A 16299-nucleotide genomic window follows, 5' to 3' on the forward strand; every position below is an offset into this window, starting at 1 on the left:
CCCACAATGGGTCCAACAGCCGCCCACCATTCACGATCCCTGCGCGGGGATCCTCATCCTCTGCTTTTTCACGGGAGAGAGGAATCTGCATTGCATGATGGTGGACAAGCACATTGACAGCTTTAGGGTGGGATTGAGGGGGTTCATCCCATGCCACTCATCCCTGCTCCCCTCCGTTGCCCCAAGCAGGGAAAGCGGCGGCCAGAGTTGTGCATTGGGAATGTCGCTGGGCGTTTTTCTCTTCAGATCAATGGGAGCTTTTTCCCGAAAAAAAAAAAAAAAAAAAAAGGAGCGGAGGAGCAGCTCGCCAGTGGCAGCCGGAGGGGGCCGCGGGGGCCTGCTGCCAAGGCAAACAAGGAAGCCACCTGATGTGACTGGGGTCAGATAAGAGAGCCGTCACTTCAGGAGCAGGTGCTTCCTGCGCTGTGCGCCCGGCCCGGCCCGCTGCCCCTGCCGCCGCAGGCAGGCGCCCGTGTTTGCTGGGCTCGGCCCTGCGCCTCTCCGGGGTGCGAGGGATCCCGCAGGGAGGGCACGGCCACACGCTGCGGACACCAGCGCTCACGGGGAGCGAGTGAAGGAGCGTGGGTGCGCAGGGAGCGGTGGGAATGGCTGGCTGGGGATGCCGGTCTGCCTGGCCTCGCCACAGGGTGAAGATGATGAGAGTTTTCTGGAGGCATCCCAGAGAAGGCAGCTGGGTGTCTGAAGAATATCTGAGGTGTCTCTCCACTTTAAACGTGAAGTGAACTTTGTAATATGGTAAGCCTGGACTGGGAGAGCCTGCAGATAGTTTTTGTACCTGCAGGATCCACATAAAATCAGCCAAGGGTTTCAGGAGCTTGTTTCCCTCTTCTTGATACAGCCGAAGAAAGTCTGAGCCCGGCACAGGCTAGGGCCTTGCCTGGACGTGCCCTAGAGAGGCCCAGGTTAATGACGGAGTGCCTCGGGCACTCAGAGCCAGCCCCCAGCCTGGGACAGCCCATGCCCTGCCCTTCCTTGCCCAAATGGCAAGGCAGGGGTCTCACTGCCACGGGCCCTGCAGCCAGCAGGAGGATCCGCAGCAGGGCTAGGTGGTGCTCCATTTCCTGACAGTAGCTTTCTCTGTGTGAGCAATATAGATCATATTAATTAGAAAGGGTGAGGTCAGCACTTCTTTTGAGGTCCATATGTCCACTGTGCTTCAGCAATTGTGCACTTTCTTTACTGCCATCTCTCTTTTTTGCCTCCTGATAAAGCTACATTTACTGAAGAACATCCCCCTCCCTTTAAATGTACTGAAATGTTTCCAAACCTGTATGAAGATCAAAGGAGGGATGAAATAGGAAACCCATAAAGTGTTTTCCCTTCCTGTGCACAGCCAAGATGGGACAACCAGCATTCAGGTGAGAAGCTAGGGCCAAGTCTGGTTGGGAAGTTGTGCAGCTATGTGGTTTCCCTGTGCCATGGTCTGTCGCATGTCACACAAGCCAGCGACAGAACAGGGGCTGCATGTCCCAGCAACCTTGTCTTCACTGTCCCCTCTATGAAATCCACAGCTGACAGAAAATGTACGAGAGAAGGGAAACAGATTTGGGAGCAAATGCAGTGCAGCTCTCTCATGATGGAGGTGTGTGCTGTTGTCCTCCAAGATATGGAAGAGAAGCAGGCCACAGAGAAGAGCAGGTGGCACCTATTGATGAGTTGTTCTTAGTGAGACATTAACTGACTGATGACACCTTCTTGTTCAGCACATTAGCATTTTAGCATGGCATTTTCTAGTAGAAAGAGAAGATCTGTGGTCTCCTAGAAATGGGCAGAAGGGCCCTCAAGGTGGTAATCTGGTCCTACCCACGACTAAAGGTGGGCTCCTGACTGCTGAGGTTATGCTTGGGTTTGCATGAAATAATGAGAAAGCATTTTCATGAAGAATTTTTGTTAGTGGCTACAGAAGAAGGTTTGAACAACCATGTTTATTCCCCATTTCTCTCACTGCTTAGCCTTGTGAATTTGGATGTCAGCTTTGCAAGAGAATGGTGATGAAATAATTGCCTACCATAATGTGATGATTTCAGGCTTCACTGATTACTTAGTCCTTAGCAGATAAATATGTGACTCATTGTGAATGGATTTTTCAGTTGTGAATGGGTTAATGCTATAAAGCTCGGAACCCTCAGTGATTAATTAGCACAAGATGAAGTAGTGGAACAGGGCAGAGCTATGAGGAGATTTGTACCTGAGGGCTCTCTACTGGATGATGAGCAAGCAGATCAGAAAGGCCAGATGTAACCATTACAAATACAATTGTACTTAGAATGTCAGAAATTTCCAAAACAGGCAGAAAGGCCATTGTATTCCATATAGTGCTCAAATGCCACAGCTCTCGGGAAGCCCTGCATGTATTCCTCTGATCACGCAGGCACATCAATGGCATCTCTGCTGGATCATGTTTCCTAAGGGGTCTACTTCAGCTCTAGAGCATGCTATTTGCCTTGGAGAGCCTTGGGGGGGGCAGCAGTTTGCTCAACCAACCCATCAGCCGTATCTGCTGTGTGCATCTCTTGCTTGGGGTGGGCTAGTGCTGTGGCTGAATGTACTTTTTGGTATCAAGTTCTGGTTGAAAGACTTTCCCTCTGAAGGCAGCATGTTCTGTCCTGTCTGCAACCAGCCTCAGGAACCTAAAAGCATGCACTTGGCAGAAGAAAACTTCCAGAGGGCACATTGTATAACACAGCACAGAGCAGAGGCACCTAAGCAAGATCCAGATGTATAAATCTTCATCTAAATGCAGCCTAAGGGAAAGAGCTTGGGGTTGGCTGTGGGCAAGTGGACTCACCTCAGAATTTTTACCCTAGATCTGAGGAAGCCTCAGCCTTCTCCAGTCTTGCTTTCCATGTGTGTCCCTTGCTCTAAACCTGTGATACATTGGTACCTGATACCCCCAGCTGTGCTATCTTCCCCTCACAGTCTCTCCTTTAAAGAGCTGCTCCTGTGTATTATCTGTGGTTGCTTCCTTTTTGCTCCGTTCCCAAACACCAGGTCTATTCTTGGAACGTCCGGCTAGAGTGCTTGTATTGACGTCAAAATTACTCAACAGTTATTGTCAGGAAGGACTTGATTTGCATTTGAATAGGTTGGCTTTTTAATGTCTCAGAAATAAGATGCTGTTGGGGACAATGTCTGGAAAGATTCCCCAAGGTAAATGTAAGGAGGCAAATTTCATGCACGTCTCTTCTTCTAAAGACTTCTCCAGTGGAAAAAGAGTGGGGAATAAACCACCCTGTGTGCAGTGGAAAAATATGGCTGCTTTCTCCCAAAACTCCTTCCCATACTCTGTCCTCAAGGCCTGGCAGAGAGACCACAGTGCTGCTCTGGCTTCCTGCTGGGGAGGAACTGCAGAGCTCACAGGCCGCTCTTAGAAATACTGTGGCAAATGTGAGCCGGTCACTCATGGATGTTCCTAAGGAGGAGGGGAAATGGAGGTTTAATGGGGATTTTCCTGTGAAATAAGTGACCAGCATGATTCTCTCTTTTGACACCATTAACCTAGGTTTGGATGCATCTTGGTCAGTGTGTCTCCCAGAATGGTTCCCCAGGTAAAGGGTAGGTGGGGAATTGGAAGGTTGCAGCGAGAGGATTTTTGTATCAACATTCAAATCTGGGGCTGTGACACCTCCTCAGCCTTTCACAGGCTTGAGGAACCAGTGTTATGTCCCTTGCTGTTTGCTGTGCAGCTGATGCCTCAGATGAAACCTTAACACCATGGTTTTGTCTGTGCATGAGTGTTAAGAGGGCAAATTACCAGCATTTGGCAAATCTGATGAATGCAAATTATAACTTAAATCTTGCTAACTAAAAGAAATTGCTGCAGGGAAAACACTAACTCAACCCATGGGACGGGATTGCAAGCTTTATCATATCAGGGCTTTTTTTGTTACACTCATGCCTAGGTTTAACTGTATTCATATAGCTGGATGTCCAGTGGTTTTGTCTGTGTCTGTGATGGTAAGTAGAAAGTTTCTCACCAGCCAGAAACTGAAATGTCCCTTCTCCATCAGCAGCAGGGGACTCGGTGCTGTTCTGTTCCTGCCAGTTGCCTGTGAAGCAGACAATTCTTTATTGCAGATATTCTCACTTTTGGTGAAAATTAACAGGGGGTCACACAGGGTTACATGGATTAATATCACCTAACTAATAGACTGGGCTTTAGTCTCCCTAGTATGAGAACTCGAATGGATGCTGCTCTTTTGCTGGGGCAGATACATCCTGGGACACACACAGATGGCTTTGATCTGTGCTAAGCAGCTGTGCCAGTGGAGGTTTAGCCTTTGGCTCTTGCATGATCACTTGATCCTTCTGTGCCTCGTGTCCCTACTTGTCAGATGGGCATGACACGTCTGCCTCAAGAGGAGAGGGACTTGTGAGGGTTCTTGTACACAAGAATAATAGATGCCTGGTAGGTGCCTATGGTCAACAGAAAGCACCTTCAAGTGTGCAGCCTGGGATGTCATGGACAACTTTTGCCAGAAAGCAAGCAGGGTGCTAAGCAGTTCTTCAGAGCTGTCCTAGGACTCTGCATCCTCCCCAGACATGCAGCTCCAAGGGTCTCCCTTGCTGGGACTGCCCGAATTACATTGTTGAGTTAACCAGAGTTGAAAATCAAAGCTCAACTTTTCTGTTCCAGCTCTTCCTTGCTCCTTACCCAGCCATTTCAGCAATGTACTCAGGGCAACAAGCCAAGGTCTTATTTTCTATCACGCTGTTACCAAGAAGGATGTGAAGCTTCCCAAGCTGAGGCTGATTGCATGTTTGTGCTGAGCAGTGCCCCTGTTTACAGATAAACAGACCATGGTCCCATCTGTGTGCTGTGCACAGAGTGGCGTGGGCTGGGCTGACCTCCTACTGCACCTCCCAGATCTTCCGCTCGCCCGCCTTCCCACTGCTGGAGGTATTTCTATGTCTGTTTTCCCTTCTGAGTGTCTCTGGGGAGGTGAACTTTAAGTCCTGCCTAAATTGTGCAGGACATGCTGGCAGAGACACTGCCTTGGCTCATTGTCCAGCCAGACCCTCCAGGCAGTGTTGCTGGTCAGCACAGCCCATGGCAGTGTCAGGAGCTGCCCCTGGCAGAGAGAGGGCCAGGACTTTCATCTGTAGATGTCAGATCCATGAGGGATACCAAAATCAATGCCACCATTCAATCAGCAGGCAAGAGTCAAGCAGGCTGGCTCAAAGCAGCTGCTCCTTTGAAAGCCCTCTGGCCTGGACAGAAGGGACACCTGCCAAGGGCCAAGTGGCAGACAGTATCTGTACCACCTGCTCCAAGGAGTGCTCTAAGAAGGTGCGCTTCCTCTGGTGCCAGGGGGCTGCTAATGGTCTGCATGTGACTGAGGGTACTGCTGTGCTCTGAGAGTGGGGCATCTCCAAAAAACCCATCTCCCAAGTGTCCTTGCTATTCTTTCCTGACATCCTTACATTAACTACTACTTGATTAGATGCCTCAAAGGCACCTTGGTGAGGAAAATCCATATGGCAGGGGAAGAAGAGCACATTCCCAGCTAAAACATCCTTGTTCAGCCCAGCTTGCAGGAGAAGGATCCCAAAATGCTCATGGTGAGCACATTTGTCTAGACTCAGCTCCCACCTGCAGTATCCTACCATCCTTTGCAAAATGCACCCAGCTTGCTGACCCATCCCGTCCTTAGTGCCTGTTTCACTAATCCACGCTGTGTCAGCTACAGATTCTAGGGGGTGAGACATCTCATAGACTAGTGTGTGCTGTGTAGCTGAGAAACATTTCCTGCTTGTTAAACCAGAGCCTCTTATTTTATTGCAGGCCACAGGGATTCTCATCCCTAACCTCTTCCCGTACTTTCCCCTGGAAGCTGTGTGTCATGTACACAGTGTGCAGCCCTGTCACACTGACCACACACAATATGTCAGGGGGAGGTTTTGTTTCGATTTACCCTCTTTCATAGCACGATGTAGCTCTGGCTCAGTTTTAGCTGTAGGAAGCAGATGCACCCCATCCCATGGGCAGAACACAGCATGCTTCACCATCCACTGGGATCAGCTGGCAGCAGGCGGATGGTGTGAGCACACTGACTCATGGTTTGGAGATGGGGATGGGAAGTGAGTCTAAATTCAGTTTGGTTCACCCGGCTGTCCCTGGCAGGGCTGACATGACACTGCTGCGGGGAAGCTGACATGGCTGGGGTCTGTGCCAGCCTGGACACAGTGGGCTTTAAGGGAAGGCCACATTTCTGGGCCCCCAGTGAGGTCTGATGAGGCATCACTGGGGGAAGGCTTGCTGCAGCCTGCACTGACATGGCACTGGCAGCAGGGAAGTCCAGGCAGCCAGAGTTTCTGCTGCCATGGGTGGTGTCTGGCATGTGGGACAGCTGAGAAACCTGACTGGGTGAAAGGCAGCAGGATGGCACTGGAACACAGGAAGGCAACAGAAGAAAGCATCTAAGGAAGACCATAAGTGGACAAGGGATGTTCACTGACACTTCCCACATCCAGGGAGAAACGAAGACGCCCCAATTCTGCAGCAGCTGATCATCTCCTGTGCATTTCCCAGAACTTCCTAACTAATACTGTAAATATGAGTTTGGGAATTGAGGGGTTTAATGTAATGTGCCAAAGTAAGCAAACTCAGCAAATGCCAGAAAATAAGATGTTATCATTTGTATGTATCATTTTGGTTACGAATGTGAAACTAGCACCCGAGGGAGACTTCAAAATGCTGCAAGAATTTTTTTGCCTGTGGCTTGATAGCTCAGTGCTGGTCAGATCACTTGCTTATCAAAATCTTGAGGCTACTGACAAGCCAGTGAAATGGTGTATTAATGCACCTGAACATCTTGCTCAATGGAATTCAGGATCTCAAAGCCCAGTTATTTGCTTACTGACTGCTAGTGTAAACCAGTTTGTTTGGGCTCCTCTGAGGGACTAGAATAATGTTTACTTGAAAGAGGGGAATTAGACAGGAAGGAAAAGAAGTCATCTACTTGTGCAGTTTTATACCAGTTGAATGTGTAACTCATAACTCTGGAAGTGTAGCAATAAGTGCTCTGTGGAGCAATTAATTTATATAACAATGGGGAGTAGTTTGTAGGCTTTCAGATATCTTCTGGGAACATTGCCAAATGCATGTGCTGAACACTGATGTCTTCAAAGGCTGCCTGATGTCTGAACCTGGCTCTAGGTGTCTGCTCTATCGGCTCTTCACAAGTGGTCTGTGCTGTCAAGCCCTGTCAGTGCTTTTCCTTCTCCAGCACAACTTGGGATAGGAATCCCCTCTGCTGGTCTTTTTGGCTAACCAGTGTCTTGGATGATTAGTATTTTAACTTTTCAAATTTGTGAGGAAGGTTAGAAAATTATTTCTTATGAACAACAATGAGTGATTTCCTCCATCCTGTGCTTTCTTTGAGGAATGTTTTTAAAAATGTAGTCAGCATCTGATCTTTCAGGTCAATGTTCAGGCCTCTTTTCCTTTAATTTTGCCCAAATCACTCATTTGGTGCCCACAAAAACAAACTGCACAAAACTCCAAAAGGCAGCTGGACATGTGTTCATTCAGCCTTTCTCGGTAATGCTGACTACAGCAGCATTCTCCTGGTGTTCATGAGCTTTTCTCCAATGGCATTGAAAGGTACAATGGACTGGCTGCTGAATCCACTAGCATAAACCTTTCAAACAGGCTTTCAGTTAGTGCATTTAATTTTTTGTCTTGCATCTCCCATGTCTTTTCTTACAGTGCAAGGCATTTCCCAAGCTCTAGTCCTTTTGTGTTTATATGCTTGGTGTCTCCTGTCTATGCTCTCCCTGTATTTTTTTTTCTTGATTTATGGTATTATTAGTGTCTCTCCTTGTTCATTATTAGTGATTTACTGTAAAAATTTCTGCCAGAAACAAAACTGGATGAAAAAATTCTGAAAATATTTTGAATTTTGTGTGTGCAAATGATAATTCATTAAAAACAAAAATTTGCTGAGCAATTTGAGTTCCAAGATATTCTGTGGGGTAGATTTCCCAAGTGTCTGGTGAAAATTAACTAAACAACATACATGAGTTTTAGCTAACTGAAAAGTGCTTTTGAAGTTCCCGAGTCCCTGTAGCTCAGGTGCTCTGAACTGTTCTGACCTGCTCCCCTCTGCAGTGGTCTGCTTTTGTCAGGACTGACAGGCTGGGTGGTGTCCAGCTCTGCTCCTTCTTGCTCCATGAAGCTGAGAGATGAGGGGCCCAGAGCACACTTTGACTTGCTTTAACCCATCAGTCTCTCCAGTTGCAACTAGACTTTTCTCAGATCAGTAAATGGGTTAGTGGCTGGGAGGTCAGTGTGTTCACCTCATTCTAGGACATGAATCCAAATTTCAGTCCCACATGTACTCCTGTTCTCATATTTGTGTTGAGGCAACAGAAAGGAAAGAACAAATTGGATTACTTCTCATGATCTTTTTCCAAAGGTGTCTTTTCTTTTTCCCTGACATAAATAGGAATAATAGCATTTTTGAAATCTCAAAGATTTCCCACAAGAATGTGAAAAACCTTGTCTCCACTTTACACCTTGCTACTTGGAAAATTTTATTACTCTCAACTTCCTCAGCAGAGCATTGCATTTCTGAGGCATTATCTGAGGGTTTCTAGTCACCTCTCACATTGGTATCACTTTACTTTTTTTGATCAGGCATTTTTCTATCTCTTTTTCCTGAGTGCTCCTCCTAGGGATTGTTGTTAGATTTCTTTCCTTACTTTCATTAAGTCCCCTATCTTTTAGTCATCTCTGCTTTATCTTTACTTCTTGGGAAACCAGATACCAAGCTGTCACTGATGCCATCATGCAGAAGGAAGAGTGATACATGATGATGATTTCTTGCTGACTTCTTGAAATGGCTTTATGTCTTGCAGCAGCTAAAAATTGTTATTCATTCTGATTCTAATTCATTGTCCCAATGGTCTGTCTATTCAGTTTTTTTAGCAATTTTTTTGGAGGTTGAAGTGTTTAGTTCCACTTAAATTTCATCTCCAGTTTTACAGTTCATCAGTTGCAGAGCCTTCTGGACCAGCTGGCTCTGGTAACCTGGAGAGCTGATGGAAATCTGTTTCAGTACATGAATGACCAGTCTGGATCCTGCCCCCTCCATCTGGAGAACTCCTGACTAATCCTGCTCTAGGGGTACATTTGGGGAAAGCAGTGCTTGATGTGATGTCCTTCCAGACATATCTGTCCTATCTCTCCAAGTCTGTTGTGCCAGGTTGCTCTTAACATCTTCATCTTTGTATTTTGTGTTCCTATTACTGAGCAGGTGTCCTTAGGAATATACCGTTCAGGTTGTGCATCAGGCTGTAAGGTTAGTTTCTGAGCTTATTCTCAGAGCAGGCTCCCACTGTGCCACATTCAAAAGGGCCATTTTCTTGAAACCTTTAGGATATCTAGCTCAGAGTACCAGGTACAAGTTAGCCCCCATCCATAATCAGCTTGTTGCCTTGGAAGCTCACATGAATGCTAAGCCTTAGGCATGGTGGCTGTCTTACCTCCCAATAAATTAAGACTTTTTTTCATTTTTAAAATCTCATTAACATTAATTTACTTGTTTGATACCAAGATCTGATGCTTTCACTTTGGGCTTTGCCAAATGAGGAGGTTTGAATGGGAATGGAGACACCCCTCACTCCCCAAAGCCCTCTCCATCTGTAGAGGAGATTGTTGCAGTAGGGGCTAAGCTGCACACCCAGGGCCTCATTCTCCAGGAGCCAACACCATCAGAGGCCTTGGGAGAGCACACTGTGCCCAAAAACACAGGTAGGAAAAGAAAGCCAGCTCCCCTGGCTGCAAACACAATGCTTTGGAGGATTCAGCGCCTCAACAGTTAACACTGCATGTACAGTTCACAACCCTGGTACCTTCCAAGTGTGGCTAATCACTCCCAGCCCTCCTCAGCCCTCCTGCCATTGACATGGCCTTTCTCTTTATAGCTCTGCTAGAGCGTGTTCAAGTTTCTGTCAGAACCAGAAACATGCCACACGCTGCTTTAATCCCTTTAGCAGTGCACAGACACAAGCAGCTCTCCAATAAAAGGGTGAGTGCCACCCCTGAACTTCACTAATTTGTCACAGTCAACAGGATTTTTTTGCCTCTCTTTCACAGCACAGCAGTAACTTAACAAGCCTTTGATGCTCAGGCTGGTCCCTGTCGCATCTACAGACTGATGAAAGTGCTGAGGGCAGCAGTGGCACAGGGATGCTCAGCTACAGAGTGAAAACAAGCTTCCATCTTAGCTGTCCCCATCATCCCCACAGCAGAGGAAGAAAAGGAGGGGTGAGGAGGAGCTCTTTCCTAAACCATCCTTGAGGCTCCCCCTAAATGCAGTTTAGGTGCTTCTGCTTGGGTGCTTCAGTTTGGGTGCTTTTTACAAAGAAAGAGGTCACTCTCTTCCCTCCATGCCCATACTCTGGCAGCCTGGCAGGGAATAAAGCATCCTTGGTCTGGTCCTGTCATCCTGGCAAAGCAGCAGGGCCTGGGACTCCCTAGGTCACCCCTGTTAGGTTTACAATTTGTAAATGCTTAGACAGATGGGCCTGGCTAGTTCCACAGAAATGCCATACAGGATATAGCAGGGGCCCTGCTGAGCAACATATTTTTTCCTCTGCATCTTGCAAATTGCAGCCAGCAGTGAGTATGAGCAGGTTTTTTTCCCCCTCCTGTGTTTAGGAAATCTCACTGCCATTGCTGGTGGAGAAGGAAGAGCTTTGGGTGACAGGATGAAGGTGCATGCTTAGCTTGGAGCTTGGTGCCTGGATGCTTCTCAGGCACATGAAATAATGTGACAAAACTCAGACAGCGAGTGCCTCGTGTTCAGTGATCCCAAACAGCTTCCTGAATGTAAAAGGGGGTTGTGGGCTCGCTCTGCCTGAAGCCCTGCAGTAGGTCCCACCATTCCTGTGTGTGTTTGTGGGGGCACTGAGTCATGGGTGTGATATCTGGGAGGCCAAGAGCAGCTTTTATGAGGCCATGCCTGAAGCCCCGTCTGTGCTACTCACACCAGTCTTGCTGACCCTCATCAGCTGCCAGTATTTGCCATCTCCATTCTGCTTGGCATACCCTCCAGGCTTACTTGACCCCTCTCTCTTGCCCATGAGCCTCAGTGGCTTTAGGAAAAAGACAGAAATTTATGCTCAAGAGCAAATTTCCCGATGGATTAGGGGCAAGAGAACAAAAAGTGAGAACAGAAACCTACCTGGATAAAATTGCTACTCCCACACCAGTTTTCCAGGGTGCTCCTGCAGGGATATTTGCTGCTCCTCACAAATAACAGTGGTAATGGGCACTGGTAAATGCAAATACCACAACCCTGCTGCACGTGTGTGCACTGGTGTGCCACAGGAGTGGTTGTGAGCCTGTTGGGGTGTGCACTGAGAGTCTGCCTAGTGCACAGGAACCAGCAGAGAGGGTGGCTTAGAGCACACAGACTGGTTTCTCAAAAACAGCAATGCAAGTTCCACTTTCAAGCACTGTCAAGTCCATTTTAAGGGCCTAGAAAGAATTGTGCACACACACGCTATGTTTATTAAATACACATACAGTTAAACACAAGTCAGGATGGCTCTTTTCCTTTCAGGATGGTGACCCTGTTCTAGGGAAACTGATGAAACCCTACAGGAGGGAGATCTGAGTCATGAGAGCTTCTCATGGAAACTTACTTCCTGGCCTCCTTTTTGCTGTGTACTGTGAACAGGAGATGAACTAAGGCATGGTGGAGGGAAGCTGCTATTTCACAAGCTCTCTGAAGCAGTATAAGCAGTTTTCATTCCTATAAAACATGCAGTCTTCCAGTATCTACAGCCTCTCCTGCTTCTTCTTTATCCCCTTTGGCCTCCTCACTCCCAGTCCTGCTCAGGGAGCAGCCTGTGGTCTTTGGTCACACATCCATTCAGTAACTTGCAAGGTCCCATCATTTATAATTCTTAGACACACAAGCTGCCACTTTCACATACGGAAATTCCCAAAGGTCAGAGAAGGGAAATGGTTAATTCCTTTTATTCAATGCCTAACCTCCCCCCTCACCCCCCACTTCCCACCCCCACCCTGTGTGAACAGGAAGCTTGAAAAGGAAAAGCTTTCTGAATCCAGCAGCTGGGAATGGAGGAATCCTGGAACTTTATGCTGCAGAAGCTCAGAGACAACGATAAAGGTTTCCCCACCTTCCAAGGAGCAAGTATATACACATACATATATTTATATTAAAAAAAAGAGTTATCTCTTCAAACAAATGCATGGGGGATGGGAGGGGTAAAAATCCCAGCAGGCGAGTTCTGAATTGGCTAAAGCTCTAGCAAGCCCTGGGAGACCTGACTGCGTCAGCAGCTCAGTAAATTGGAGAAGCTGGGGAGAAGCCTAGCCAGGTGATGCTCACAGAGGTGTGATTTACATGTTTCTCATATCTTGTTTGCACTGAGAGACATGATTCCAGAAAACCCTCTTTCAAATGCTGTGTTACATGGGGAGTGATCCTGAAGGTAGGGTGCAGGGATGTTCCTCTGTAAGACAAGCCCCAGACACCAACATCTTACATGCCTTTCAGATGGGGAATTTGGGGTGGTTGAAATCTGTGCTATCTTTGGATTTTTGCCAACCTGACTAGGAAGATGAGAATGAGGATGATTTGCTTAAAAAGTACCAGAGGGCCTGCCAGGACTGACGGGAAGCCAGACTCGTGCCCCAAGGAGTTTACTTGCTAATTGAAAGCAGAAGCCTGTTAAAACTACTTTCCAAGAGTCTGGCACTGCAAAGCACATGCCTATGCTTTTGACACTGTGGTAGAGATTCTTAGAGATCCTTATGGAGGGTGTTAGGATGCCACAAAGTTTCGATGAGTAATGTGAACAAATAATCATCTGAGAGGAAAAGATAGCAAGCTCAGTCACACATGCTGCAGTGAGGGTGAAAGGAGAGTGAATTTGGCATTAGTAATTCAGAAAATAACCTCCCACTTCCAGAGCACGTAGCCCCAAATCAAAGGTCGGTAAGCCTGATGGTCAAAAGGATCCTCTAAAGTTACTCCCTCTCTGTGAGTGTCCTCACTTGCCACTATGCAAGCAGGAGCAACCTCCAAGAGAGGTAGGAGACCAACCCACAGCTTTACCGGAAAGAAGATGCATTTGGTGAAGTTTCACTCAGCAAAGATGGAGTCTGCTGCTGTGACTCAGATCTGCTGCAGCATGCTGCAAACCTTGGCACCATGACCCTTAAACCAACTCAAACACGTGCAGCTGCAGGTTTTATTTCAGAGTCTAGATTAAGGTGCTTGCAGATTCTGTAGACTGCCACGAGACTCATGCAAGCAGGAGCAACACAGCCTGGAAGACTGACCAAAATGAATTACTACTTCTAAAGCCTTCTCTAGGCTGTCTTGGATGAGCAGTGGCAGTTACATGGCAACAGGAGAGGCAAGGACCTTGTATTTTATTTCCCTGCTGATCCCATGAACCATGTCACTGCTCCATGGGGTTGTGAGGAGCTCAGGGCTCCTTGGAGGAAGGAGGGACCCAGTGAGGTGCTGTTCCACAAACTGGAGGCCATAGCCCACCCAAGGGCTTCCCTCTTGTTCACAGCACTTTGCTCTTTTACCTTTCAAGATCTCAGGAAAATGGGGGGTATTAAGACTACCTTTATTCAGCCTTCATGAAGTGTACAGTAACAGTGGCATGCAACCATTGCCATCAGTGGCACTTAAACAAAGTAAGCTCTTTGTCCTGTGGTACACAGGTTCTTGCTGCTCCCATGTTTATGAAGGTCTTCCACAACTGGAGGAGGCAATGGAAAATAAAAGAATTATCAGTGGCCCAGCTGTACCATCCCTCTGTGTTTGTAAACCTAAATCTTCTCAGAGAGGCAAAGTCACATCTGTACTTAGCTCACAGTGAAATTTGTCACAGTCTTCAGATATTTGCACTTTTGAACCTTTGGATATTCTCTCCTGTTGACAAATCTGGGCTACCCAGATGCTGTCACTGCTAGGATGTGATATAATGACTGGACTCTCAGGCCTGCTGTGTCTCAGGGGACCCCACCCTGGACTCCCCTTTGGGCCATGCCAGACAGCCTTGATGCCATTCCTCCCACCTCTGGCAGAGTGGGAAGGGGCTTTGGCAGTGCCTGCTCCCCTCCAGCATGCCCCGGTTGTGGTGGCCCTGGGGACTGTGGCCAGATGGCATAGCTTAAAGCGATCCCACCCCAGCCCCAAGGCACTGCTGGCACCACACCAGCTCGGATCACACCACAGCAAGTCCCCTGCTCTGCAAGAGCTGCCAGGCTGGGAACCAGGAGCATGTTTCACCTGGCTGCAGAGCCCCTCAGTGCAGAACTGTCTGGAGGCTTTCTGCCCACCCCAGCCACCATCCCACCGTTTGCTTGTTACGCTCACCCCAAACACTGACGTGGAGCTGTGGTTGCTGGTCTGCGTGCTCTCCCATCCCCTTGCCCGGCGCATTGTTTTCCCTTCCATTCACCAGCCCTGGGTCCATCCATCCATCTGCAGGGTTAGGATCCACAAATCTCTGAGGGCAGGCAGTGTCCTGCTGTGTTTAAAGGGGAAATAGTAAATGCTGCCTGAGTCACTGTTGATGTAAATAACACATCATATTTGACAACTGCTCTAAGGCAAGGTTTCATTAGTAGTATTTTGCGATTTGACTTCAGGGACGGCTTTCTGAAGTTCTTTTTTTTCTTTTCTTTTTTTTCCCCCCACTGTCTTGTTTGTAACATCCCCTTTGAACTCGTGACAATAAAATTTCCTTCCCCACTGATTTAGTCCTTTTCCACTTGGCACGCATCGACATTTTCCCTGCTGTTTCTATGGAACCAAAGTCCCCATGAGTCCTTTTTGTTTACTTCCTTGCAAGTAGCTGAGCATCGTCGGTGAGGTCAGAAGGAAGGTGCACGGCTCTGGGAATAACAAGAGCAATGCTGCCAACACCAATAGGCTGTTAAATTAACCTGCCTTGACACCTCTCCCATTTTCAGGCTCTCACTTTGAAGATACTGAGGTTTTTTATATTTCTACCCATCGCCACACTTCCCAGTTTCAGCTGGCATCCAAAGTGAAAGTACCAAAATACTGTAAGTTGTAACCTTTGTGCAGTAGCTGAGCCAGGGAGAAAATGATGATGAAATGCCTCACTTCAGGAACAGGTCTGATTAGCTTTGGGATACAGGACTCCTGCTGTGCCCTCTCTGGCACAGCATTGTGGCACTGGCTGGGTATGCTGGATCAGCTCCTGCCTGTCCCACCAATGCCACCACCCCACAGAGGCTGGTCAAGCCAAAGGACAAGGAGAACAGCTCAGACAGCCTCCACGTACAGCCAGTTATTTGGTTTGAGGGAAGGGGGGATATTAAGTGGAGATGCTTTTCTGAAGCACCACTGGCCATTGCTGGAAAGGGTATCAGATTTTTGGGATGAGTGATCTGATCCAGCGTTACATATATTTTGCTTCAGAAGGATCTTCCCTCCACAGATGGAAGGTGCTGCACAGCCAGGTGGCACCTGGGACAGGAGACCCAGGACTCTGATCAGTGCTGCTGGCCAAGCCATGCCAGCCACTGTTATCCTGGGTTAAGCTTGATCAATTTTATTGTCAGATTCATCCAGGAGATGTTCCCAACTAAAAATAGTCCAAACAGGATGAATGTGAGGAAACACATAATTTCAAATTCCATTGCCCCCGGAAATGATCTGTAATCCTATCTCAAACTGGACACAGAGAAAATGTTGAAGAGTCAAGCAGGTCTCAGTAAAACAGGTGAAGGGTGGTAGCAGCCATGATGGTTTCTCCCCTGCTGTACCAGGTAGCCCCCAGTTAGCCCCCACCGCCCCTGCCCAACCTGCTGGATGCAGAGACAGGTGACTGGCTAGCAGGGAACCCTCACATCAGCATGGCTCTTCTGACACAGCAAGGTCCTTATAAAACTTTTGAGGGGGGTTGTGTGTGTTGTTTAATTGTCTCTCTGTTTGCAGTGCTGAAGAATGGAAGGCGTCTTGTTTGCAAATCCGCAGGCAGACACAGCTGTTGTACCTGGCTAGTTTTAATCACTGTAACTTTTATGATGTCCTTTTGGCTTTTAGACCAATTTTCCTCATTGTCTTCTTCACACACACCTTAGACCTTGTCCATGCTTGCCTTGAACGCAGCTGAAATGAGCCTATGCCCATGGGAGTCTGGTCCTGTATATTTAGGACATCCTCCTTCTCTCAGATCATCATAACTGAGAAGTGGCTTGGCTGAAATGAATGGCCAAGATATGGAGGTGCTTTATGGAAGATT

At 47.6% G+C, this 16299-nt stretch overlaps 1 long non-coding RNA gene across 1 annotated transcript; it reads right to left on the reverse strand.

Moving 5' to 3' along the window:
• Nucleotides 1-13625: 13625 nt before the first annotated feature.
• Nucleotides 13626-14655, reverse strand: LOC132328345 (uncharacterized). Its single transcript, XR_009486749.1, has 2 exons — nt 14400-14655; nt 13626-13779 (listed from the first exon to the last, which is right to left on the reverse strand). It is a non-coding gene; the product is annotated as an uncharacterized LOC132328345 (long non-coding RNA).
• Nucleotides 14656-16299: the final 1644 nt, after the last annotated feature.

The sequence above is a fragment of the Haemorhous mexicanus genome, chromosome 6 (assembly GCF_027477595.1).
Source record: "Haemorhous mexicanus isolate bHaeMex1 chromosome 6, bHaeMex1.pri, whole genome shotgun sequence".
NCBI lineage: Eukaryota > Metazoa > Chordata > Aves > Passeriformes > Fringillidae > Haemorhous > Haemorhous mexicanus.